This window comes from Haliaeetus leucocephalus, unplaced genomic scaffold, assembly GCF_000737465.1.
Source record: "Haliaeetus leucocephalus isolate CR32 unplaced genomic scaffold, Haliaeetus_leucocephalus-4.0 Scaffold339, whole genome shotgun sequence".
Classification (NCBI taxonomy): Eukaryota; Metazoa; Chordata; class Aves; order Accipitriformes; family Accipitridae; genus Haliaeetus; species Haliaeetus leucocephalus.
The window spans coordinates 20,448,717-20,470,731 of NW_010972775.1; the positions used below are offsets into that span (position 1 = coordinate 20,448,717).

The window sequence follows — 22,015 nt, forward strand, 5'->3', positions numbered from 1 at the left end:
CCAAAGTTCTATACCAGCCTAGTCAATGGACATTTAAAAAGATCACAGGCTGACTCTATATCACAACACAAATGTCATCAACCTGCCAGAGGAGCTGACATGACAGCTTCATTCGATATAGGATCCAACCATGTTATTGGCAGCAGAATTTGCTATAGGTAATACAGTCAATAAAGCACATGTAAAAAGGCTATAAAGATTAGCAAAGACCTAAAATCCAAAAGACAAACAGAAAAAAGAATGACTCAAATATGATGGCAATTAAACAGAGCACTAAAAGGAAAATCACAGGCACAGAAAGCCTCCCTTTAACAGACAGCGCGAGTGATGCTTCTACCAGCTGTTCAGACCCAGCAGAAGTCTTGTTTTATTAGGCCTTCAGCTGCATTTTTCCCATTATTGTGGACAGACATTGAATCTAAGGGATAAATTTACACCTGGATTTAATTGCCACTATCTTAACAAACCACATATGCGCATACTGAAATTTGAAATTCAGCGTATCGCTGTGGACAGCACAGGAGCAAGCTGCATATACTTGAAACGGCTCACATGGATTTTAATCTGAACAAATGTAATTCATTTCAAAGGAGGGAGGGAGGAACTTCAGCTGGACTGAAAAAGAAAGAATGTTTTTTTTCATGGGTCATCACCAATCCCCTACCTGTTCTCCTTTCCTGCTCAAGTTCACCTTCTTGCCCACTCTCCCCCAAATGATACCTGCTGCATGCATGCTGTCTGTGAGCAATTCAGGCCAGAGGCTGCCTCTTGCTAGATAGATCCTATACAGCAATGCAGCCAAAGAAGGACATCTTGGCGATGGCCTCCTGGCAAGCCACAGATGAGCTGCCTGTCAAGATGTATATCCCCTTAGAAGTCATGCAAGATTTAAAAGAGTGCTATGGGCAGCGGTTAGTTGGTCTAATCCTATGTTCAGCTGAGAGTTATCCAAATTGAATGAACCTCATGCTTTCCTGAGAAGCATGTTTTTCCACTCATCCAAAGACTGTTCTTCATTTGTATCCCTGTATTGTTTCTTCTACTAATAACACTCTATTTTTTGTCCACTTTGAGCCTTGCTGCTTCTGTTAGGGGCTCTAGGAGACCTCAAATCACACCCACTTACAGTCAATCCTCTAAGCACAATTTATTACAATGGAGAGCTCACACGGCAAGAACAAGACCAGTCCAACACTGCAGGACCCACACGTGTATTTTTACTGATGCCGCTGATCTATCCTCTCTAACACTACATATATATAGAAGTATGAAATGCATATGGTAACAGATTTCACTGACATTTTAACTACAATACAACTATAGGCACCGGCTTTCCCAGGAGTATTGTGACATTAGATAAAAATTCTTAGATCATGTCATTAGGCAACTGTTATTTAAAGGAAAATTGACAGTAGGACTTAATTTCAAATCTTGTTTTGAATTTATAAGAAAACAAAATCAAGACCATGCAGCCTGAATGCATTTATTCCAAAATTACCATCTAGGGCATTCTGAATTAGCTACAAGAGGAAACCATGAGAAGCAGAGAGGCTTTTAGATTACACAACAAAGTTTTAATAGAATACCGATGGGTAGGAAAATGTTATGAAACTTCCCAACGGAAGTAAAGATATGAACCCCTAGCAAATGGCCCTAAATAAAATTAACAAGCGTATTTTAAAGCTCTGGCTTGCCATGCAGGAGTAACCTCTTAGCTAGGCTGGTTAACTTCTGAACTTTCAATACTACTATTTGCCTCTTCCAGAAACCAGCTAACTTCAAAAACTGAATTGAAAATAAAACACATCTCAGCAAGACTTTACTGGTGCTTCAACGCAAAGCAATTTACAACTGAAACATCTATTAACGGCCACCTTGCTCCAGCCAAAAAGGTGACAACTGTAACAAACCCTGTGCTCCGGCCAACCCTGCAGTGCAACTAATGAGAAGCACCACAGTAGCCCAGCTTTTATATAATCCTATTTTTCAGAAGAATGCTTTGCAAGGCTGGCACTTTCATTGTTATTCCTATGGAGTCTCACCCTCCCCTACTCCAGCGTCCCTCCTGTCTCCTCGCATTCAGCAAGCTGCAGCAGGCATGGGATGTGCCAGCATCCTGCAGCCCGGATCCCCCATCTAGGAACCAAGGTACATCCCACACCTGTAGGAAACACCCGGAAGGGTATCAGAAGGGTTAATCAATTCCCTATAGAGAGTATAATGACTTACAAACTATTTTTGCACAGTGTCATGAAGTGCTGTAAATGAAGTCCAAGTGGCCAGCAGCCAACAGAGCAATTTAACCCTTCCTGGGCTGAGGTGGACACTGACCCAATGCCTCAGAAGCACTGTGATGCCCATGGGCTTTCCTTCACGATAAGGAGCCCCACGTGGATTATGTTTTCTCACCCACATCTACAAAACTTGAAAGAAATGAGCAGTTCCCTCCACATAGTTTGACAGCTCCACCAACATTAATTTGCTTAAATCATTAAGGCAGTGCTAGTCCTCGGCATTGGGTTGAATCACTAACAAGGACAATGCCCAACTATCGCCCATCACTGCTAATGTAGATTCTACCTCATCTGGGTCCAAAACACTATGCTAAATATCACCTATTAGCACATGTGGGCTTTCAACTCCACACAATACTGGAAAGCCATAAGAAAGACAAAAAATCACAATACCTCTTCTGTACATCATTAATAGGTGGGTGGGAGAAGACAACAGAGAAAGTAATTCCTCTAATTTATTTGTTCCTCCCATGTAGTAGCCGTTAAACACACACATGGGGAGTGACACAAGCCCAGAACATACATGTCTCTAACAGACATTACGTGCAAACTTCCCCATGCCTGTTACCAGACTCTTGTGAGTTGAACACTTGCAAACTCTTCTTGTAGTGAAACAGGTTTCTCTATGATTCTTTTCAAAAAAAGAACCTTTCATGGATATTAGTTTTGCAATGATTATATTCTAAGCATGCTTTATTCTAATGCAGAGCACTGAGAGCATAGGGATACAAAGAAGAGCTACTCTTTATTGACCACTATTTACTCTAGACCTGTTGAAGCCTTAAAAACCCTAATGTTCCCCAAACCATTAGAGACTGAATGTTTAAACTGTGGTACAGCTGTTGTGGGCACTACTGGCTCATGTCCAAAAGACCAACTGAAAGGAGAGAGTGTTATGTTCTTCATTTTAAATGAAGAAGTCTTTTGCAGGCCAAAAAAAGTGTACTGGAGAAAATGGACTTTAAAAATAAGACCAGTTTATGCAGAAACTGGCCCGCAGCCATGGATTAGCCCCCAAGGGCTTTCTCTCACAGCTCCAGATTGTACTACCACAACCCAGAAAACACAGCCCCACAAGTCTCATGAAAAGCAATCATGGACAAGACATGTTGTATGGCAGGCTTCGAAATGCCCAAGATGTGCTTTAAATACAAAGCCTAACTAATTAAAAGTTCAAAAGATGGCTAATGTCACCTAGTGCATGAGCACCTCAGTTGGGAGGAGATGAGCATGCAGGTCCCTCTCCGCAGCTGGTGCAGAGCTGTTCTCCTATGGGAGCAACGTGGAGGCCAGGACAGCCGTTACCCTTACCACAGCTCTGCTGCCAAAACTACGCAGGATGCTTGCCCCCATCTCCTCCTCGCTCCTCCTTCCAGAGATGCAGCTGTAGCGGTGCAAGGGAGCAGCTCCTGTCGGTTGGTTAAAGTGGAATGAAGCATGTTTTGCACCCACATCCCAAGAAACTGTATGAAATAATTGTAGCTGCACTAACACAGCTTTGCCACTTTGGAGTGATTAACCAAAACAGATCACTAGTTTTCTGTTTTTTAAACCACCAATATCACTAAATTGGTAAAATATTTTGCATGTAGACCCAACGGAAAGGAGCAGTGGGTCTTGGTTTACTGCTGACTTGCCTATGGTGGAGGGGGAGACCACAGTGACCTCCCTGCACACAACTCTGTGTATTCAGGCTTCTTATTAATGATGATCTTTCCATTTTAAATCTTGATGCTTTATGTGCGATCCCACAGCTAACCACTGACATGAGTGAAGTCACTCCCGGGCAGAGCTATTATGGTGGAGACAAACACAGGGAAATAATGGATAAACACTCATTTCCAGCGAACTTGGCCACGCGTTCATCCCTGTAACCTCCCCAGTTGCCACTACAGGAAAGGATGCAGGAAACGCCACTCGGTGCTGGGAGATCAGACTTCCCTCTCAGCTGACAAGTGAAGCCCCAAGCTCTGGAGCACAATCAAATGATGTGATTCCTCAGATGAGTTACTCCTCACAAAAATTTCATCATGTACCACTGGTTCACATTCGCTTTGTTTCATAAATTAAAGAGGGGCAAGAAAATCAGCTGGACATCCTGAACAGCCAGCACTCAAAATTTCCATAGCAGACTGCTAGAGAAGCAGAGGCAGATCCAGCTGTGATACACTGTGACCTCTGAGTGCAATAACTCCAGGCATGCTCTGAAGCAAGAAGTTTATTTTGTACAACACAATTGCCTCTTCTTATATGATACTAAGTGAAACAGCGCCTGTCTCACTCAAGAGCCTCGCAGTGCCTTCTGCGCCGCTCTCCTCTCCAAAGTATTCGAGAAAGGAAGCCAAGTATCTAAGGCAAGTTTCAAGCACAGCAAACTCAAGGTCATTCAATTCCCAAGGAATCTGTGAATTAGGAGAGTTACTGCTGGAGTTCAATCTTTTGTTAACAAGTAGCTGTTTAATTAAACAACTGTCCTTCTCCCAACCCTTTCTTGTTTAAGCAAGTAGAAGAGCTTAAAAATTACTTACTCATTTACAGTTTCTAACCAAGTAGCCTTTAAAGTACTCCCATCTTGGCAACAGAAAGAAGAAAAACTGCAAAAATGAGTGTGTCTTCAAAACTGGCATCATGTACTTCACCTCCGACCTTGAGCTTGACAATCTCATTACACAAAACCTACACGTGGGAGCAATCCACAGCACTTGGGAACTAACTGAGATTCTCCAGCTACGAAGCAGAGGAGAACTTCCCTCTGCCTGGCCCTGCATTAGACTGAGCTTCATCCTCCTGGTCTAAATGAAGATACAGGATCCTGGTCTCCTCTTAGCCATGAAGCAGGGTTTCCGTCCTCAGGTCTCCCCTATTTTGGATAAGGGGGGCAAGCTGAATCAGACCTGCTGTGTAAAGAAAAGAAAGACTAGTGCAATCACATTAACACTGTCAAAAGAAGGTAGTTGCTCATTTAGTGAAACATCCTTCTCCTTGGGTGTATCTGACACAGATACTACACAGGTGCCATTATGCACTCCATAAAGCCTCAAACTGCTTCTCTAGAGACACAGATTTATGTTTTTAAAGCATAAACCAGAATATAACCTGAAAGCATTTTGTACCTTAGGAGTAACCAGATAAAACAGAATGTGCCATTTTAGGATACTTAGATTTAACTGTGCAAACCTTAGAGAGCTGGATGCAATTGCAGAGTTTTCTTCCAAAAGGTTCTGATTTAACAGAAACAAAAGCAAATAAAACACCACTAAATATTAACAAATGTTCTATGCTACGGTTATTAAAGCAGCAGAACATCATAAGTGCTAATGACTAATTATCATTGCTATTGCTTGAGAAACAGTGCTCAAAATTTGTTTCTAGCATAATTTCCAAATTACGAGTCCTGGTGCAAACTGCTGTTCTGCACATGGCTCTCCCTTGCTCAAGTTAAGGCTTTGACCCACGGGGCAAATGATTCAGCTCTCCCTCTCCAGCAGAGAGGGACTGCCTCTGTCCCAGATCCAAACAAAACCAGGAACACAGTGACTCGCCACTGATTTGTTCATTTAAAGGCCAGAATCAGGAATGATGCCAGACTACTTGTCCACTGAATATACTGCATCTTGGGATTTCTCTTCCTTGTTGTCAACTCCACACTTTCAGACTCTGCAGTCCAGGCAGAGTACAAGAAAAACTTGGTTTTCATTATGAATTTCATCAGGCCCATGAAAGAAATAGCCACAGCCTTGGAAATCTCTATCTGCTCTTTCTCATGCAAAGCGTTAAGATTTCAGAGGAGCAGCACATGATCCTTGGAGGGTAGTTTCTTGGAGATGATGAGCAGAAAGCTTTCTGACACCCTGGCAAATATTTTTTTGGATGCTGGAAACAGCGTTAGAGGGATGCAGTCTCCTCTGAGCAGAGACTACAGAAAAGAAGACCTTTTCTGGACTGCTGCATGATTTTCCACCATGTGTTTTCAAGAGGCAGTAATGTAATCATTTAGAAATACTTTTGTCCATGGAATTCAAAGATTCCTATTTGGGAGCTACTTTCCACAACCAGTGGTTTTGTCAGAGTTGCAAGCCATGATGGATGATGAGCCTTTTTGGTCCCAAAACACCTGGCAAGGCTACCACAAGCTGCTGCTTACAGGGGAGTGGAGAAGAAACCCCCTGCTTGGAGAAACTTCAGCTGCAGCCTAGGCATCCGTGCATCATCTCAACATCAGTCCAACATCAGAAATAAAGCTGGAGCAGTGTAGCCTCCCTGCCAGACTTGCTGGGACAGCAGTGATTTTGTAGCACACACCACACCAGGTCTCCAGGTCTCTGCCAACACCAGATTCTGCAAGAACCCTGGGGAAGGATCAGCCCGAGTGGATCCAGCTGCAAGATCCAGCCCCTTCAGCCTTGCCCACATCACAAGCACAGCTTTCTTTCGATGCAAGATAGTTCAGGAATCCCTGCCCCTGAGTAGGTACACAGTGCTCTACATGGAGACAATGTCACAATAACAGGTCCGGGCTGAAGGACAGTACTGAAGCAGTCACATCAGCACAAAGTTCTAAATCTCTCTGAGCCTTCACAGGAGATTACTGTGAATTTAATTAGGCAAAGATTTGGCCTTACAATAGCTACTGCTGCAGTTCTTCCCTGTGTGTAAAAAGGTGGGGTTGTATTTAAAAAACAGATTCATTTTCAAGACTTTTGGCACTTCCAGCTTAAGCAGCACCGTTTTAGATGAGGAGGGACACAGCTCCCTTCTTTATGGCAAGAGGCCATGCTTGCTGTTTCTGATCCCTCGTGAAGACTTGTGGCAAGAATACATCTTTTGGAAAGGGGTGAGAGGGGAGCTGGGAATGCTGAATAAAATCCCCAAGACAAGGCCAACTGCTGAACTGCCTGTGTCAAAGCTGCAGCCCTTCAAACCTGCAGTGCCAGTAAGCCTCAAAGTGACAGAGCATCTTTCATAACTGCATTTAGAAATCTGTCTGCTTTATGCTTTCCTAATAACCGACGGTAAAACCACTTCTCTGCCAGCAGCATCGGTTATCAGCTAATGAAAATTGACAGAAAACTGGGAATATATTAGGTTTCTGATTTCTCTGCTAGTGAGCCCTCCTCCCAGCTGCCACAACAGCTGCTCCCGTGGGTGCTGCTATGCTGCACCTCTGCCAGGTGAGCAGCTGGAAAAAGGGATGTTGTTCAGGACACACTCTTGAAACCTTAGCCCCTTCCAAATCGGTGGTGACCTGTCACTAGGAGCTGCACACCACCTCATGCTGGCAGGGAAGTCTGAAACATAGAGCAAGCCAACATTTAAATAAACTCTGAGAGTGGACTCGTTCCATCCACTTGGCCTCGCTGCATCCATGTGGACACGCTGGATCAATGCTCGGCTCCACTCACGTCTCACCAGCGTCACCTGGTTTGCAACAGCACAAAGGTGATGGCTGAATTGCTGTTGTGTTAACCGGATGGCACAGCCATCTCTCCTCCAGGCTTGGATTTTAACGAGTGCTCCAACATGGTGCTCACTAACTGCTTTTTCCAGGGTCATGCTGAAGACACCCAATACTTAAGGTGATTTAATATCCCCAGCCCTTTAGCAAAAAGGGCATGCAGCAGCTCTGAGTGTGCAGATGATGGGAAGCTCCATGGGAATTCAGCTGACTTCTTTCAGATGAAAAGTCCCCCCCATCTGACAGCCAGCCCTGTTAGTAATTCAGTACAGTTTGAAGGCCACTGGCCATCCAGCTGTCCCCGCTACCCCTCTAGCTCAGCAAGCTTAGGAAGAACCACTGTGGCTCAGCACAAGGCACCAGGGCCTGCAATTAGCTATGCATCAGCTCCCCAAAAGCAGAAATCCTCCCAGTGAGGACCATGATCTCCCTCCGCTTGCCGCAGCAAGGCTGCCTGCCTTTGTTGGCCGCTGCTGAAGGCTGGCCTGCTTCAAGCAGGAGGGGAGCCGGCAGCATGAGGCAGTGCTGGGTTTCTTGCCTGGGACCGGTGTCAGCAGGATGGCCCTGCAAGGCATCCAGCAACAGAGCGGGAACTCGCTCTGCAATCCTCTGGCTGGTTCTCATAAATTCAGCTGGATTTAAAAGAACATCTCCTTTTATTCCTGTTGGTGGAAAATAAGAACAAGCTATGGAATTCCTTACAAACTCCCACAGAACCGGTGCCTAACACAGACGTTAACTAACAAACTCCTGCAGAACCGGTGGCCAATACAGATGTAGCATTTGTGACACAGGCTGATGGTTTCACTGCTCCTCTTTCACTGCTCCTCTTTCACCAGCCTGTGAGCTCAGATCAGTTCTTCATCTTCAATGTGGTTTTTCAGCCAGAGCCACCATTTCTGGAGCTGGTTTGAAGACTGTCTACAAGGGCCTGGACTCAATCACCAGCTTGTTTCACATGGGGAGCAGCACAGGATGACAGCTTCCAGGGTTCACTGAAGCTGCACAGCATTGTTCTGAAGTGTGCATTTTAAACGCGTGCACATTTTTTTTTTTTGCCAAAAGAATTGTTTAGTAATTGCTCAGAGGAGGGGAGGGAAATAAAGCCACAAACCCTTGTTTTATGTGGAGAAGCCACATGTTTCAGTCAGCCCATGAGGATCCTCCAGCTGAGCCCTGGCCCTGGGATAACGCAGCTTTACAAAGCTGCGGTGGTAAAAAGCATCATGCAGTAACACTGCTGCTGCAGACACAATTTCCACAGTGAGATGCCATGATTGCGAAAGTGTTTTTCTTGTGCTCATATCATTACCACACAGGACTTAAAGCCTGCCCACTATTCTGTGCTGGGTTTAAAAGCAAAATCTGCCCTCTGTCTCATTGCTGGAAAACATACGTACACTGTCCAGCATAGACGTGGCACTGCCAAAACCATACAGTGAGAAGGTCTCTGCCTCAAAGAGTTCTGCCATCTAAAATATGTTCAATACACAGCAGTTTGGTTATAAAAGATACAGCTCCTTGATCAATGGGGGGATCAGCAGAGGAAATTTGCCCATTCAGAGAGCTTACGATCTCTCAAGAATTTGACTTCCATGCCCTGTATGTCAAAAGCCCCATAAACTGTGCATTAATAACTTTAACTACAAAGGTCACCTATTTTTATTTCTTGCTTTGCTGAAGCGCAAGGGATAATACATTTAAAATAAGGCACATTTTAGGAGAAACTTGTGATTTACTAATGCAAATGGGAGCCTCATTTTGATAGGGTTTGCAGGTTAGGTGCAGGTTCAACACTCCAGAAAGAAAAGTGGTGAAAGAAGAGAAAAGTGGTGAAAGAAGAGAAAAGTGGTGAAAGAAGGGAAAAGCGCAGCTGCATGTGCACAGGTTTGGGACCAGCCCATTCCTCTGCAGTTTCATGCATGCTCTCAACTAGAAGAAAGACAACATCTTTCTACGCAACCACAGCTTTTATTGTCCTGTCAGTGGAACAACTTTCTCATTATTAAAATGAGCTGTCAGGCAGACTGGCATTTCCCTCCTTGCGGTGTCCAAGTTAGCCCGTTCGTTCAAATATGGTTAAAGATTTCGCATAGTGTTGCTGGCTAACTGTATATGGTCTGAGGTTTTCTGGAAGTTTGCTGTCTGGCACAGTTTGGAAAAGTAACAAGCAGTGCTACTCTGCAGCGCTCTGTAACCAAGTGCCTCTTGCATTACACATGGTCTGTCAAACCAAGGGGCTCAACTCTGACTGGGTATGTTTAAGCTCTGCTGATGTACACCATCCATCATCTAGCTTTGACAAAAAAGAATATTCAACTGCTGCTTTTGTAATGCCCTAAATTAAAGCAGATCTGCATACCAATAAATGCACTTATGCTGAATGTAAATGCATTAGCCACCATTAGAAATGGAAAGGAAAAAAAAAATTAAACACTGCCTCAAATATTCCCAAGCTTGGTGAAGGATTTGCTATTCACACAACACACTGAACTCTCTTTTGAATGTTAGCCACATGCACATGAAGAGTTTTTTGGTCCCTTCATAGGGTTTTCTTCGTTTCTTTGCTTCCGACCTGGAGGACACTTTGTTCTGCTGGTTGTGACCAAGCTGCCACAGGTTCCATTTTGGGAAGAGTGGACCCGGCTCCAAAACTTGCGCCCTTTACCTGCCGCCACTGCTCCTTGGTCCCTCCATCCCTCCAGCAGCCAGCCTGCAAGTCTCTGCTTGCACCCAGCTAGTGTTTTCTTTCTCTCTCCCTTGAATACTGCAGCCCTTCTAGATTTGAAAACCAGGCAGCTTGGAGGAATTTTAACATTTTCATTAGTGACTTTCCCTTACCCCATCGACACTTCTCACTCATCTGGGAGATATGGGCAATGAAAGGAGCAGGGAAACACGGAGATATTCTGGATGGGTTTGCCCATTGGGTTGAAGTCCTATTGCTTCAGGAAACCTTGTGGGTGCTTGACACTGCTGAGCATGACGGAGAAAAGCAGGGAGGGAGAAAAAGCCATTGCTGAGAAAGCAGAAGCAGCTTCAGCCAACAGATGGAGAAGGCTGGTAGAGTTAGCAGCTTCGTTCACCAGACAGCAATGCCTTGTCTTCTTATGACCCATTTTTAGTTGTTGATCGAGGACGTTTCAGGGATTTGACTCATGAATAGCAAATTACTTATGCTGGGTTTGCCAAAAAGCCTTCTCCTTGCTGCAGGAAGGCAGGGCTGCTTTGAAGTAGCTCCTGAACCAAGACAATTTACAGCCTGACAGCTTAAAGCTGCATTGAAACGGGTACTCATTTCCTCAGGGCGTTATAAATTGCCGTGGTTCAGACACAGGCGGGCCACTGGCCCAGGAGGGCAGGATGCATGGATGGGGACTGTGTTCTTCTGCTGTTCCACGAAGGCACGTCCATGAGGGAGCCAGAGCCCTTCAATAGGGCTTTCACGGGGACACACAGGACTACTTTCTGCTGCATTTTTCTTAGTACACTTCTGAGATATACTTGTATCATCTGAACTGCAGGTTGTTCCTGAGTTCAGTGCGGTTTTGCGCTGGAGCTAATAAGGGCTCGGACGTGAACCCAATGAGCAAATAGGTGTGCTCCCAACTCACAGCCAACAGCAGGCTTTAAAACCGCTACTGAGAACAAGTTTTTTGCAAACAGGCTCAGCTGGCAGCAGAGGGACATGTTCCCCATTGCTGACTCAGCCCTGGGGGCAGTACTTTGTGTCAGAAAGCAAGGTGGGTGCTGACACACTATTTGCATCTTAAAATAGCAGTACTGTTCAACACAGCTCATCTGGCAGGGCCTGGAGGCACCCAGAGAGCTCAGGGTGGGAGGAAGGCTCTCACTCTGCTCAAGGACATCTGTCAATGACATGCTCTATAGCAACAACCTGATTTGGGATGCCAAATCCAGTGTTATCAGTCTTTTTCTCTAAAACCTACAGAAAGAGCTATGCGTGTACCCTAGAATTCTCACCCCTCATTTCATGGTGTTTTTGCCCATTGCCGTTTGTTTTTTGTTTTAATCAAAGAGCCAGTGGGTCAGCGTGCAGGGTGCTGGACAACACTTTTCATCAAGCCGTGCCTATGCTGCCTTTGCCTTGCCTTGATGTGAATGCCAAAGTCAAATACAAACCACCCACCCAAAACAGATGTTAGAAACCTGTCTCTCTCTCTTTAGCTGTCCTCTGAGGTCTGGCCTCCTGTCAAACGCCTGAGAGGATAGTTTTCTTTTTTATTTTTAAGGCAATGATAATATGTTCAAAGGCTTTTTTCTGTTTGGAGAAGGCAAATCTACACCTGGTCCAGAACTGCTTCACTACACACCAGCAAATACCAACCCTCTGTCTCTGAGGAAAGTTTGACCTCTTGACTTGCAAAATAGTTGTTTTCTACCTTCACAGAAATTTTAACAGCTAATTCAGTAGTGCCACAGGAACACAGGTGACAAATTGAGCCCAACCTATTCAGTGTGCCATCTTTTTATTCAGCAAACTGTCAAAAGAGAACTTTTATGTGCCCCTCTGGAATGACATTTGTTTCTACAGGTCTTTAAGCCAGAAGAATGCAGAGGTGATCTCCTGGACATTTTGTTCTCCATGGAAACAGTGCACCATTATGGTATTTCTCATAGATAAAAAACAGAGAAGCAAAGGATGGGCAAAGACGGAGGGAGAGTATAAGGGAGAAGGCACAACGGCAGACCAGAAGAGGCAAGCTTACAGCACCACTGTGTTGTCTTATAGTACTTCTTAAGCAAGATGCTCCTTTTGGGTACTTTATGTCCTAAAAAAACCCCAAAACATAACAGCAGTCTGTGTTGCGCAAAGATGAAAGATGGAAAGCATTATGCTAACCTAAAAATGTAGCTCGGGGGCCTGGTGCATCACAGACTGTTTAGTATTAGCATTATCCACAAAAGCACTGAAAAATGCATTGCAGGATATTGAAGAAATCTATATCCGGATATTAAAACTAGTATTCAGTAAACTGTTAGGGGTGACTATCACAATATGGTCAGACCACAAGCTTAATGAAGCCTAGGAAATAAAGCACCATGACTAATTTGAAGCACATTAAAAGAAAGCACATACAAACTCCACTAAATCCATCAACTCAGAAAGGATACTTCTTTGCCTTACTTAGGATGGGTGAGGAGACAGACACGTGATTTACACAACATGTTGTATTGCCCATTGCTTTATGTTGATTTTCAACAAAAGTAGTGCCTGTTCTTGAGGACTGGGATTTCCCACCTGGAGGATTTCTAAGAAAAAGGTTTTATGGCTGGAACCGAATTGACATGGCCCAAACCTGAAGACCCAGCACACTTGGTGCCTGCCTGCTGCTGCCTTCCCATTACGCAAAGCACTGTCCTCTTTGGCAGCAAGGATGAGTGTCCAGGCTTTGTGACCCACTAGCAGAGTAACAGCGTCATGTTAGTAGATGTAGCATGTTATTTGCAATGAGTCAAGAAGTAGGTCAAAGCAAGTCTTTCTGGGCCTGAAAGCCCAGCTTCATGGGCTCCTCATAAGTTGTTTTTTTCTGTAGTGTAGCCCTCCTGCCTGCTTTGAATGGGAAAGAAACCACCTGACTCATTAAATGTCAGCGGCTCCATTTTGTCAAAGGGCTAAAATACATTGGGAAAGTAGAACAACCCAACATCAACAAGCACACATCAAAACCCAATCCTATCCAAAACACCCTTCTCATCTTCATCCTTCAGACAATTCCCACTTGGTACTGAGATTGGAAACTGTCTTGAAAGGACATTTACCTGTGCTGGTTTGCTCTACCCTGGTTTTGCTTTATGTTCCATAGGAGAGCAACTAGACAGCCATCAGATGGTTCACGGGCATGAGAAAGTGTGCAGTAACAATAGCCAATGACTTGCTCAAGGTGGCAGCTGGAGCTTTAAGAGCTGCGGATCATACAGCAGTTCTGCACAGGTACCATGTTAGACAGGAAGTTGTGTGATAAACGCCAGCCTGGAAATTTCCTTACAGGAAGAGATATACTGAAGACTTGAAAAGAGCAGAATGTCAGGGGTCATAGTTTATGAGAGTAGTTGGGACTACTGCTAATAATTTGTGCCCTGAGTGCTGCAAAATGCCAAAGAGTGAACTATGTGAACTCACCATGATGCAGGTTTCTAAGAGATGCACCAATTCATGTCATTGCTGAATGATGTCAAATCCACTCCACTGGTGAGTTAGCTGGCTCTATATTAGGATTCTTTCTTCACTTGCAAGTTACAGAAACCATTACCCTGACATAATGGTTAGGGTTTTAATAGCATGAATCTTTTGGTCATGACCATAAAGAAAAAAAAAAAAAATAATAATCTGTAAGCCTCAGTGGCAAACAAAAGAATGTAATCTTGATTCTCTTGCCCACTAAATAATTACACTTACATCATGCTAAAACAAAAATCTATGTTGTGCTTTCTGTTATTAAAAATACAAGGAAGAGATCAAACTGTCCATATTTATGGAATTACAAAACCAAGCCATATATAACCCAGACCAAAGTATGTAATCAGAACATAACAAATGGAGTTTAACACTCAGAGGAAACCACAGCTCTGGAAGACATTTAAAGGAATATTTCCATTTTCCTAGGTACTATATCAGGTTCTTGGCCAGACATTTTTGATTGCACTGTACTAAAAATATAGTCCTAGTTTCAGAAGACAAAAATTTTAGAAGCATGACGAAATGTGAAAGGTAATTGCAATGCACCGCTGAGCTATTTTATTACATTATCTAACATCTTTAAAGAGTAGATTAGCTCACAGTGCAAACATTCTGGTTTCCCTGATGTTTAAATCCTGGCATTGACACAAGCAGCAGAAACAAATGTGCCTGAAGATGGGGGAGTGGTGCTAGTGAGCTTCTGGAGCAGGTTTCCTCAGCAGAACGGGCAACGCTTTCCATCCAAGAACTACGTGGAAGAGCTACAGCCTCTTTGTGAATGCAGTCCGGGAAGATGGCTGGGAGAGGTGTGTGATCACTTGCCAAGCCCTCCTTAGCAAAACTGAAATAGCCAAAGGCCCATCGTGTGGGTCCTGCTGAAGACAAAACCAGGGTAGCCGATATGAAAAGCTGTCAGAGGGACTGCAGGAGCCCACAGCCCCACAGAGCACACTTGCCGGTGGTTGAGAACTGCCTCCCCCCTTATCTTCCTTCATTTAATCCTAACTTCTTCCCTTATCTTCCCAGAAAAGAGGGCACAGTATCAATGTGATAATGTCTTAATAAGTCACCATACCCAAATATGCAGGCAAGCCTCAGGTTGCCCAAGATTAGAGAGAATTAACTCTTAAGAAAAGTTAAAAAGCACAACTAGAAACAGCAACTGTGGATGTAACAGAAGGCACTCCCTACACCTGCAACAAATAACACACTTCAGTGGATGAGATTTGCACTACACAAATCCCTGTTTACCTAGGAAATCCGTATTTACAATGGCTGCAGTTATGTTTTCCTTCTGCTCTCTTTGCCCTCCCACCTGTTACAACAAGAAGTGGCGGGAGCCCTCCTGCAGCCGCTCCGTTATTCACAGCTATTTTCCCTTCCTCTTCACTCTCTGGCTGGTTAGTCCAAGAAATGGATCTAGTTATTGGACAAAAAGCAGGGAGATAGGCATCAGTCTCTGTTTGTTGAGGGAAAGAATAATTATTAAACAAACTTCTGTTTCCTTCGTGCACCCAGGCTCAAATATTAATTAACTGCTCCCTTCCTTAAGCACAGGGTAAACCTCTAGGGAACCTGCATGCAGGTGGATACAGCATGGCATGGGATACAGGGAATAAGCAAACATCTCTCAAGAAAGGAAAATAGAGGAGAAACATCAAGGTCTTTAGTTAAAAGTACACAGTAGCTATACGTTGCTACCATCTGGTACATGACATTGCAGTTTATTGCTCCATAAAAGTCAGGTTTAATCCTGAAGGCTGTCTTCAATCAGCAATTTAAATGTAGAGTTTCAAACATGATATTATGAAACCGAAGACTCATTTTAGACAAGAATGAATGAATTGTATTTTGAATGTTATTTTCCTAAAAACGTACAGTCTGCTATAAAAACTAGTCAGAGAAACTACATCCAGAATATGAGGTGTCAATGGTCAAGCATATCCTCATTAGATGGTGGCCAAGTGATATTTATTTAAAGCGTTATGCACTATGAATTAAACATTTATTTTGTATCACCCAGTAAAATATCTGAACCTCATTTTGGCAGCTGTGCAGATTTTGCCCTGACTGCATTGACAATTGACTGTGCTTCCTTTGACTTTCATATAGTCTCTCTTCTCATTTTAAGAGAAAAACTTAAAAATCAAGAATGCAAAAAATGCAAACATTTGTGTATCAGCCCACAAAAGGAGGATGAAAGCAGATCACCACTCAAGACATCATCTTCATTAAGGTCGCAGACGGAATTGCAGCGTGATAATTGAAGTCTTCGAAGACTTGGCAACGTCATCCTGTAAGAGTGACTCTTCTAAAAGATCTGGAAACACAGACTTTCTGCTCCTGGATCAGTGGCTTAAACAGGGACCATATTAAACATAACCTTGGAGATCTGACCATCAGCTCCTTTTCCCCCTAAGGAGAAAAGGAGCCTCACAGATTTTGGCCAGATACCCCTGCAGGTCCTCCTGCCCACGGTGGGTGACAGCCTGCAAGAAGCTCCTGTCAGCCTGATATTAATATTTACCCAGCCTGAAAAGTGTTTTGGCATGCTTTTAACAGGATTGCAAGATTTATTCCATTTCAAATGCTCTTTGGACCATAAAGCAGAGCAGTGCTGCTGTGTGTCACTGTTTTGTTGAATCAGCATTAGGAACATGTCACTTTTTCCACCTCAAAACAGGCCTGGAGGGCAGAATTAGCCTCCACTACTCAAGGGACCACAACGGCAGATGACAAACCAGTTGATACAAAATCTCTAACAACAAGCAACTGAAATAGGAGCTGTTGACACCTACTTCTCTTGGGCATAGCAAATTCAAACAGCACGTTTTGACAGACCACCATTACTTCATTGCCTGGCACACAAAAGAATTGTCACCACATGTACTGCCCATTGTAGGGTGGTTTATGATGAAGCAGGAGCAACAGGGTGGGATGTTCTTAAAAAGCAGAGGAATGGGAAAGAAAGGGTTGTAAGCAAGACTGCTGGGATTTGCTTCATTTTCTTTAATTGAATAGGCATTAGCTTAAGAGGACACAGCACTTACAAAGACCAAGCCACAATTTGAACACTAGGTGTGGGTAGTGACTACCTGACAACATGGAAATGGGGTTTCGTTATTGATTTAAAGGTATAATGAGATCCAAGAGCTGAAAACAGGGGCACCACACAGTCAAAGTGGCTAAACTTTTGAACAGCTTCACCAAAATGGAGAAAGTGGGCAATATAATACACTACTGCCCAACTACTCAGATTTCAAAATTAGATTAAACCCCCTTTTTTAAAAAAAAAATATATACTTTATTTAAAGTTTTTGGGAGCTGTTGCATGGTCTCTGTGCACAGAGCATCCCAGCTGCTTAGATGCGACCATCTCGTCTGGACCGGAACCTGCAAATTCTCCATATAGCTCATTTCTTTACGCAATTGCGCTTATCTTGCTCAGCTCGTTCCTACCACTCACAGGCCTGTGTTAATAAACCTTTATTACTAGATCTGACATTTTGGAGCTTCAGCAGTTGTCCACCAGGATCAGGGAAGATTTGGTGTTGTTAAATGTATTTGTGGTAGCAAGATATGGTGGAGGAGATCAGAGGGGCACAGGTGCTTTGCTCTGAAAAGTTGCCGAGCAACTCACACCAGACCAAGTCTGATGTAAGATACAGTCCTTTTTTCTAAGAGGTCTGGCTAGTTAGCCATGCTGAAAGTCACTGTTGGTCACCAGAGCTGGTGTTAGGAATAATTCCTATCCCAGGACAGATGGGAGAATAAATCCTTCCCCCAGAGTGCTCTCCTACTGCAGTGTGGGATCTGCCTCTCTCTTAGGACCACTTAAGTACCTCTCACCTAATCAATCATCTGTCTGTGGAGAAGATCAGGAATTAACCTCTCTCTTGTCTCTCCCGAGCAAAATTGGATTAGGCTGAAATTCTTGAGTTAATGCAGAGATACCTGGGTGAAACTTAACAGCCTGTGATATATGCAAGATCAAATAAACAAAGTCCAAGAGGGGACATAACTAAGTGCTCTACAACCTGTGACCCTAAGCGCGAGCACTGCCTGCTTTTCCAATTGCTTATGCTCCGCACAGAAAAAGCGGATTTAGAGTTGTGGCTCCAAGGCTGCAGCGTGGTGGATCTCTATCAGCTGCAGTATTCTCTGCCTCGCTCCTCGCCAGAAGGAGCACAGCGCAGTGGTGCCAACTGCAAGAATCCAATTTCATAACGAGTAATGGCATGACAGCAGCCAGCTCCGGGCACTGCCGTATGCCGCACCTCGTGGAAAAACCATTGTCAAACACTGTGCAAAGCCAGTTAGCTAAACACTGCCAAGAATCAGCTGAAAGCAGTCACAGTCTCCCCATCAACGTGGATGGGCGACTCCCATGAACCTGCAAGGACACAATATTCCTCCAGACACTGGCAAGTCCAGTTGCACATTTTACACTGCTTCAGTAATGACACTGGTTTGAAGCAATCCAAGCCTCAGCCCCAAAGGATAAGTATTTGAGAGCAGGAACTCCAAGTTAAGCTGTGGGCACAAAAGTGACTTGGGATTAAGCAGCATTTTGCTTTGCTTAGACTATTACCCTGGGTGGAGCACAGCAGCTCGGTCCAGATATCCCTGAAAGGCACTTTGCTGCGCAGCACAGCTGTATCCTCTGAGCTTTGTCAGTGCTGGAGACCAAAAAGAAAAAAATCCTAGTTTGATTTTAAAAGAGCAGAGGATAGGGAATGCTGACTCAGGATTTTAGCTTTTCCCCCTGATGCCCCACCACATCCCAGTAGTGCTAGAAAGGTGTTGTGCTCCCACACCCAAAGCAAGAGGATAAGGAAAAAAGTAACTCTTTGGGCTCTTCCAACAGATAGCAGAAGACATTCAGTGAGGGTCTGGATCAGTGCAATGCACCAAAATGCAGCGAACTGTCATTAAAACGCGGCCTGATTTGCGTCCAGAGAAAGACAGCGTTCTCTACAATTTTTTTCCCCTCTCGCAAGACCTGCCAGCAGCGCATGATGCCTCAGCTGCACTACAATGTGGAGAAGCTCAGCAGACAGAGGGATGAGCCTCAATAAATGAGAAGCAGTGGGTTCAGAACAGGAGGGAAGGGAAGGGATGGGAGAAGGAAGCAGATTACTGGCTGTGGCCAAGGATATACTCATTATATAGAAAGGAGATGAAAGGCTTTACTTAAAGTGCCAACGTCAGTTCAATGTATTTATAGGGATTCAAACAAGTCCCACCGGTGCAGAACAGCCCGAAGGAGCTTTGCGTTCATGTAATTTAATGGCTCTTTGTTAACTGAAGTCAAAAAGCAGTGGCAGATTTCAGTGAGAACCCGGCCAGGCCCTGCGCAGCTTCCAAGACCAAAACAGACATTGCTGGAAAGTGCACTGAACTATGGTGGGGCAGCTTGAATTAAAAGGCTGTTGTAAAATAAATCCTGCGATAAGAGCAATTAATGCTATCCTAATTATGTCCTTTCCCATACTCGCCACCATTCTTGCCGGCTGCTGACTTGTACAGCCACGAAGGCACTCCTCCCATGCAAAAACAAGAAACTACAAGCGAGGTGGGGACTTTAAAAATACACTTCTGCCAATTTCTTTTCAATCCAGCATACTGAATATAAGATACAAAAAAAACCCCTCTGTAGCCTTTTGTTCAGTGATGTATTTTTATTACTGGCCAAACCATTAAGCTTGAGGTTTTCTTATTTTATCTTTGCATTCAGTTTTTTGGGGTGTTTTGTTTGTTTTTTTTTTTTAATCAAAATGGCAAAATAGTTTATTATATGCTTTGAGGTTTCCTGCACACAAAGAGAAAAAAAGGCTGTGCTACTATTCCTGTCTCTAATTCATCCCTTTTGCTTGCTCTGCTGTGGGCAAGACATCAAATCATAACCAGCAATTTCGACTGCCTCCTAGTTACCAAAAATTACTGCTGCACCCACTGGTGATTCACAGACCGAGAGCAACACACATGCACACACGTTTGGTACCAGGACATTCATCTGAACTAGCAGATGCCTGGCAGCTATATCTTTCCTTCATTAAAACATGAAAGCAAGCCAGACTAAAAAGTCTTCCCGATAAACTAGTGGAAAACACACATGCACTTTCAAGGGGGGTTTAGGCTGATTAGTTGGAATAATATTTTCAAGGCAAGAGGATGATACTGGAGCATTATACATCCTTGAGATATGTTATCTAAAATGTACCATTCTTTGTCTAAATGGATCTGTCCAAAGGCAAAATTCAAGGCATGTCTATGAGAAATACATCTGCCAGAATATCTGGTGATTTCTACGAAAGACATGGAAAGGGAGAGAAACCCCTCCAGCATCAGTGTATTTAAACAGAACTCCAGCTCCACTCAGCCAGGATGTCCCTCAACCTGTCTGGAAGATGAACCCTGCAGTAAGGCATGGCTCAGCATCCCCCTCAAACACACTGCAAAGTACTGCCTAACACCAAACGCTATCACATCTTCCATACAGTATTTGCAGAAAAACACGTTCATTTGCATCCCCAGAACAATAGAGAAATTAATGGAGATGACTGCAATTCATACAGCCTTGAGTCTGCAGCAGTGGAAAGGTCAAACAAATTAAGGCTCTGAATTCTGGGCAGAGATTTCAAGCTGGCTCTCTAACATTTGCAACACAAGGGAATAATTAGAAAACATCCATCAGCTCCATTTCCGTTGGTGATGAGCTGTCCTCTGCATAGCTAGATCTGCTGTCAGATTATGGTCAATTATTTCTCCTCAAGTATTTCAACTTGCAAACACAGGCTTTACTTCCTTCAGCTCTCAGATCTCAGACATGCCGACCACACACAATAACCCTCGCAGAAAGAGCACCAAAACCCTGCAGAGCCAGTGGACAGGCTAAGCCCTTGCAGAAAACCACCGCAGCTCACAGGTATATCAAAGAGGGGGAAATGGTCCCTGCATTTAAAAAATCTCTAGGTACTTTAAAAAAAAAATAAAAATCACAGGTTTTCCAAGATGAACACCCAAAACCCACAGCACCTCCTTCCTCGTAACTGTGAAGCCTTATTCAAACACTCAGACATCTTTTAAAAGGAAGCATCCTGCTGAGCCCATAGGATGTTTTTAGATCGGGGGACAGGAGAAATACAGGACACTGCAGCTTAAAAAGCACATTTTATATAAGCTGTTCCACGTGAGAGCTTGTACACCCAGACGTTTCACTCCCCATGGAGCTGTCACGACCTTATTTTTAACAGACTAAACCAACCTGTTCCCCCTGGAACGCAGAAGGCTGCTCAGAAGAGATCTGCTGTTTTGGCACTGCCTTGGGACTCCAGGCTTCTGCATCTCACAGCTGAGAAGGAGACTGCCAGTTTCTGGAAATCTGGGTAGGGACCCATAAACCTGAGCAATGCCCCCAACTACACTACGAGGAGGTGCCAGCAAGGATTCAATGCAGGAGCCTCAGCAGCATGACCAAAAGGAGATAAAATCCCTCTCCAGACACCCTGGCAAGGAGAAAAACATGATCTGAAGAGATGATTTAATATCAAAGCCTCTTCTGCCCCAGAAGAGCTCTTGGAGAGAAATCATGGGGGGAAAAGAGACAGGAGGAGCCCATGTGAATGATTTCCCCACTGTGCTGCTGCCCTGCAGGCAGTGATGGGACACCTGTACATGCTCATTACCTGGCAGATCTGGGTCAGGAATGGAGCTGCTTTCTGCAGGGTCTCTGGGTCGATTGTGAGCTTGCACTGAACCAGCATCTCCTGTGATGCCCCTTATTCCCCCATGTACTAAACTTGTTTTCCAGCTCTCGACAGACACTGGGATCAGCAGCATTTCCCCTCCCTGCCAGCTCCCCAAGTTCCACCTGGAGCATCAAGTAGCCATCAGATCCAGATCTCCTTGGATCCAGGATTCCCAAGAATAGGCACTTCCATTCAGCATCATCCCTATGCTTAAAGAGTCACTCTTAAGCCCACTTACTCATTAACTTATTCCCTGACACAGGAAAGCTCACAACTGATGCACATGTTTTTGTTGTAGCATGGCTGCCAAGGC

General features: G+C 44.2%; 1 protein-coding gene across 1 annotated transcript in view; it reads right to left on the bottom strand.

Moving 5' to 3' along the window:
• The window catches only part of CHSY1 (chondroitin sulfate synthase 1), a gene marked incomplete at its 5' end in the record, with an annotated part of 89,417 nt that overhangs the window by 4,439 nt on the left and 62,963 nt on the right, over window positions 1–22,015 (bottom strand). The window lies entirely within an intron of this gene.